Source organism: Adiantum capillus-veneris, chromosome 29 (genome assembly GCF_014529385.1).
Source record: "Adiantum capillus-veneris isolate H3 chromosome 29, ASM1452938v2, whole genome shotgun sequence".
NCBI lineage: Eukaryota > Viridiplantae > Streptophyta > Polypodiopsida > Polypodiales > Pteridaceae > Adiantum > Adiantum capillus-veneris.
The window spans coordinates 82,570,417-82,576,819 of NC_140959.1; the positions used below are offsets into that span (position 1 = coordinate 82,570,417).

Sequence of the window (6,403 nt, forward strand, 5' to 3'; positions counted from 1 at the left end):
TAGGTCTCCCTAGCTCCCCACGGGGCCAAGGACAATTATACATCCCATGTCCAGACTCACCGCAATTCCAACATTGCAAGACTCTCCTAGGTTGTGAATCTCGCTCTTCAGACTTCTTTGCTTGTCCCTTTGGACCTACAGCTTGTGCAAGGTGAATTGACAGGTTGCTTAAAGATTCATTTAACTTCTCAATCACTTCCGTCGTTACCTCAGGAAGCTCCCTAGATGTTGATGCTTGTGACTTACGTTTGGGTCTAAGACCTTCTATTGGAACCTCTTTCCTTAAGCACTTGAGTTTCCTATATTTCTCAGCAGCCCTAGTTTCAGCTGCATCAAAGGTAGCAGGTGCACCAGCCTTAACTTTTACCTTAAGGTCAAGAAAGAGTCCGGATATGAACCTCTCCTTTAGAAATTCTGCACCATCACCAGGGTTAGCAACATTTCGTATCCATAGAGCCCAAAGACGTAGAAACTCTTGCTTGTACAAGTAGTAGTCATCTAAGTCTTTTTGCTTATGAGAAACAATGTCTTGCCATAGTTTTTGAGTGTTTTGGGGATCAAAGAAGTATTTCTTGAAATGATTCAAAACTTCTGTGTAATTCCCCTTAACTTCCTCATGCAAAGAGTCAAACCAAGTGCTAGCATCTTTCCTAAGGACCACCTTAAACATTTCTACACGTTCTTGATCCGTTACTATCCTCTTGATACGACAAGACATCTTGAAATTCGCTAAAAATAATTTTGCATCCTCTCCATGCTCTCCAAAGAAAAGAGGATATCCAGACATTTGGCGTTGGCTCTCCATTGAACTGATTTCAAAGTGACGCACGTTTTTGTTTTTTTCTTTCTTTAAAATATTTACACAATAATATGTCCTAAATTGCAATCTATTCTACAAAAAAATAAAAATATTCACATCAAATGACCTATGATAATCAATAAGAGGTAGGATGACAGGGGTTGGTGACGCGAGAATTTCTCCTACTCTTTGGGCACCAAACATGAACACCATACGTTGTTGAAAATGGATTTTTCTACTAATTGTGATATTTACTCTAATGTGCGGAGTGAAATGGAAGGGGAAAACCTCTATTCCTGGGCCATTGTCCATGGTCTATGCATGCCCTAATTCTTAAAACAAAACAAAAATATACACGTCCAAACTAAGGTCGTATCTAATGATTGGCAAAATAAGAGGATTCACTGAAGCGTTTATCTCGGCCAACCTAAGAGGACCTAAAATCCTACGAATTACTCGTTGAAATTGCAACTTAGTACTAACAATTCTGTGCACCTTTTGCCTTGTAATGGGAATAAAAGGATCATACAAATTCTCGTGATTCATGCAAACTACTTGACTATGCTAAAGGTTGATCCTACACAAAAATACACAAGCCGTCCTCCGTGGGGGCACCAAAATTCAGGCAGTCCAGGGCGGGCAACAAGAAGAGCGGCTTCTAAACACCCTTCGAGGCTCCCGTGCTGCTCAATTGGGGCTGGGGCAAGCACAATCAGAGACAACAACAACCCACAGCCAGAAACCAAACAAGAAAAGGGGCACCACCCAGTTGTAGATGCGAACTAGGATGCACGTGATATCTCCTTGTACTCAAACGCACAAAGAGAGGGGAATGCAAGGTAGCCACACACCAAACACAAACATTCACCACACTAGAGTAAGGTAAAGAGCACAAATCAACTTATGCAACTCAGTCTTACCCTTAAAGACTAGAGGCACACAAATCTTGGTGAGAAACAGAGAGACAACACAAAACTTGACCTTGTTACCAATACACAAATTGTCTTAGGGTCACGGGAGCCCTCTCACCGAGAACCCTCTTACAATTGACCTTTTAGGCAAACAATTCAACAAGCCCTCAAACCACCAAGCATGAAATGGCACAACAGACTTCAAGGACAATATACCTTCAACCACCTGATGAGCCAACTTATCAAGTCGATTTGGAGAGAAGAGTCGTAGTTGCAGCATACAATTGCACCCAAAACTATAAATATTATTTATGCACAAGAGTAGGCTACAAGTGTGATGAAGAGTATGGCATCGTTCCACTCCTCTAGATGGCATAACTAACTTCGAGCTTCTCCATGCACCTATGTGTAGTGATGGAATAGAGCACTCACAATGTACACACTCTACACAACTAGGCTTGAAGAGTGGTGTGTTATGTGTTGAGAATGGTGTGGTGTAGTGTGATCATGTGATGATTTACAAGGGAGAGAAGGGCTCTATTTATAGGTTTTAGAAGCCCCGATTAAGATTAGGCCTAATCAAGTTTATTTGAAGAAATAAAAGATTATGCATATTTTTATTTTTTTAAATGAGGGTGGGTCTCTCTTGTCCTTTGAGTCACATGGATGTGGGCTCAAGGGAAGAGAATTATTGAGGGTGAAACGAGAGAGGATTGAGTGAATAATTTGGGAGTGCCTACTCTAGTAGAGGGTGCATTTTACAATAAGGTTAGTGGTTAGTAGTTAGTAATTATCACTACATAATATTTACAAAATCATTCACCAAATGGTGAGATATATGATGAGAAAAGTTAGAGAAGGGATAAGCGAAGCTTTGGAGAAGTTGACATTCACCTCTTTACAACACCGATAGAAGAAGCGATCAGCATGGCGAAGTAGCGCGTGTCGATGAAGCTATGTTATCTTCAAACCTTGGAAAATTCATGATAAAAGCCTTCATTTGTAGTGGTTAACCTTGGATTTTTGCTGATTTTTTGAAGTTCTTTACAAAGCTGAAGAGAGTATGGTAATATGGACGTATATGTAGAGAGAAAGGGGAGCACCTAGGGGTGTAGAAATGGAGGATGAAGGCTATGGAGGTGTGAGAGAAGTGGCAATGGTGAAATAGGACATGGGAGTTGCAGGTTTGGGAGTGGGAAGGAAAGGGATGAGTGTGTATGTGGGTGGGAGTGTGAAAATGTGAGAGAAGAGTAAGAGGATCCTTGTGTGCATAGAGTGGACAGACTGTGTCGCACAAAACAATTCACCAAAATTCATGCTTATCTCCAAAAATGCTGAAATATTTATGTAAAATAATTCAGCTCACGAGCTTCATTTTGTATGTTGACAACTTTTGCTGATTCGGATGATAGAAGGGTGCCAAAATTCGCCCAAAAAGGTGTGCATTGTGGGACTGCAAAGGTGCTTATGTGGGACCCTTTTTGGTCGAATTTTCCTTATACATCCAAAGGTGAGCCCCCCATGAGCCATGCCATGACCTAAGGAATCCAAGTGGCTCTTGCCACATGCATGGATGATGAATTTTGAAGAATAAAAAACAATTGCACATGATAGACCTAGTGCTTGGATTTTTCCTAGCCCTTGTCTTTATGAGCACATGGTGTATGGAAAAAAATATGTGCAGGACCCACGAAGGAATATCATGCTAGGAGTATTTTATTTTGTTTTTGGGTGAAAGAGTAAATATGCAAGTGAGAAAATATCTAGTGAAAGTGAGTGACAGTGTAGAAACAAATTTCGACTTCCACGAGGGTGCGGGATGAAATGTATGGGTTTATTTTGTAAAAATAAACATTATGGGGTATGTACACACTAACATAGAAATATTTCATGCCATGAAAGGATGCAAAGAGATTTAGAAAAATGCACACTTAGGTATGATAACGCACACTTAAGAATATGTAATTATGTAAATACAAATTTTTTGAAAAAAACCCTTTATACTTAGGTGCTTTATTTGATAAAAAAACATTTACATGTAAAGAGGACCGTAATATTATAAATTTATTTTTTTGGTCTCCTAGCCCAATGACTCGCTCAATGATTTGATATAAAAAAATATGATAAAAACCTAAACGCACGCACACTATTTATAATGAAAAAGCGAGCCTAGTCATTGTGCTAGGGTGTTTTTGTGGGGTGAAGTGGCTTCTTAAAATTATTTTATGACAGCCGAAAAATGGATATCAGTACCTTAAGCTCGTTACCATCATTAGACTCAGGTAACTGAGAAACATATGAAAAATGAAATAAGGTTCATACCCTATCATCAATGTCTAGCTTAATCATTAGGTAGCTGTCCATCAAAAATCTCTGAACTGTATCTGTCGTATCTTCAAAGCATTCAATCATGGATAACTTGTTTAGTGAACCCCGCCAGAATCAAGTGCTCCAGTTAATGATGCACACGGCTTGACCATTAAGCCCTCTTTAAGGAAACCTGTCAAGCTCAAGTATGCCTTACTCTGTTTGCACACGGAATGGCCGTCAAGTCCTTTACCTCAAGTTCTGGTAGCAGAACCAACGTGAAGATACTTCATCAATTTTCCAAAGAAGTCAGCTGGAAGCCAGCCATATAATCTTATTGAATGCCTAACCAAAACTCTCCTGACTCACATAAACCTAGAAAACAAAAATCTTGTACCATGCAACGTACTACATCAGATAGCTGGTACTCTTCAAATCCACAATTGGCACTTTAGTAGCCCCTGGGATCAAACGGGAAACTTATCATTTGCCCCATTGTGAGCATTCCTTTAAAAAAATTGCAACATCCTCCAGGATCATAGGGCATATAAAGTAACTGACAGCAATCATAGCTAGCATGATAACCTCCTGGGTCATAAGGTAGTGGAAGATCATATTTCAAGTATATTGGAGCTCCACAAACTTTCTCATAGCATAGGAACAAAAAGTCCCACATTCCCATCATAGCAGAACCCAGAGGAAAAATGAATTCAATCACTATGGTTTCCAAAATATCAATCTGCATTTGTAAGTCATTGAATGCCATCACTTCATTTGATAACACAAATGTTGCATGGCTGCCTTCTCTAGTAGGCACAAACTCCTCTAGAGCCTCATCCAAAAGAGACATACGCTCTTCATCATATGTTGCAGGATGTTCTTCACTACTCTTGTCACAAGGAACTCGAAATTCCTCTAGCGCATCATCAAGCAGATCCATAAGCTCCATATCTTCCTCCTTGGAAGAACCACTTAGTTTCTGAGTATTATCACAGGAAACCTCATCGCTTGTTTCATACATAGGCACAAATTGTTCTGGAAGCTTCACACTCCCATTCAAATATATTTCCACTTCAATAGCACAAGTCTCAGCATGCATTACAAAGATAACATCAATTTCTTTTTCCATAGCATCATCATAGCAAACCCTGTAACCTGTAGCAGTCATAGATTGATCATCATCCATCACCCCCTCTGAATATGCATCTCCATAATCATAATCTTTTTCTTGGTTCACTCAAATACATATGGTTGAGCATCAAATACATCTACATCATCACCAGTGTCCTGAAATGCAACCATAGACATGAAACCCTCTTGTATAGCATCATCACCAGTGTCCTGAAATGTAGCCATAGACATGAAACCCTCTTGTATAGCATCATCCAAAATAATTGCTTTTGCATGTAATGCTGCATAAGCATTCTCTTCATGTTCTACACCCGAAGAGCACTCCATATGGGCATCCACATCACATATTGACTCTGACAAACATGTTTCTTGATCACTGCTAGGAACTATGCTTGTATGCAAACCATATACTGGTTCTGAGAAACCTGCTTCCTCATTTATGTCACTTTGAGAGGATATGACGGCATGCTTAGCATCCATAGAGTCATATCTGCTTTGGAACAAAGAAGACAATCCCAATCGAGCATAAACAATATCTACTATGAAATCATCATCTGCATGCAATAATGTCTCGTCTTCCAGCAGACATGCATCAATAACAGATTCTAGCTTAGCATTTTCTTTGGCTTTACTACTTGCAGAAATATGCTCCCAGAATTCATCATAGTTGAGGATCTGCATATGATCCCCTTCACCTTTACTAAAGACAACCTTATTTCGTTCAGTAATCTCCTTTATTTCTCGATCTAGAATCCTTGAGCTTTCGTAAATAAAATCCTCTGCAAAATACTCCCATCGTGTGGGATATGCTTCTGCCAGTTCTTGAACCTGCTTTTTAAAATCCGTATTTACAACCTCCTCAAAAGCTGCAATCATCCGATCTTCTTGAACATTTCGGTTCTTCATCTCAGCTTTGTAACATGCAATAAAACCTTCTGGATCATATCCCTGAAAAATATAATACTGCTCCCAAACAGCATCAAGTGCTAGCTCTACATCATCATCAATCTGCTTTTTTATTTGCATTGCTTTTGCTTCCTACAGATACCCCTGAACCAATTCCATCATTTTTGGCAAATCTGCAACTGCTATATTTTTATCAAATCCATTTGAATTGAAATCATCAATAAGCTGCTTTAATTGCTCTGGCATTTCCATCTTTACCTCCCACCCTGGCTCGTTTCGCGTCGGGTTCACCAAAGAAGTCGGGGGATATGTGTTCGAAACGTGAGCCGGACAGGCGCCGGGCCTCTGG

At 39.8% G+C, this 6,403-nt stretch overlaps 1 pseudogene; it reads right to left on the reverse strand.

The window, feature by feature from the left end:
- Positions 1-5,018: 5,018 nt before the first annotated feature.
- Positions 5,019-5,628, reverse strand: LOC147419483 (uncharacterized; annotated as a pseudogene).
- Positions 5,629-6,403: the final 775 nt, after the last annotated feature.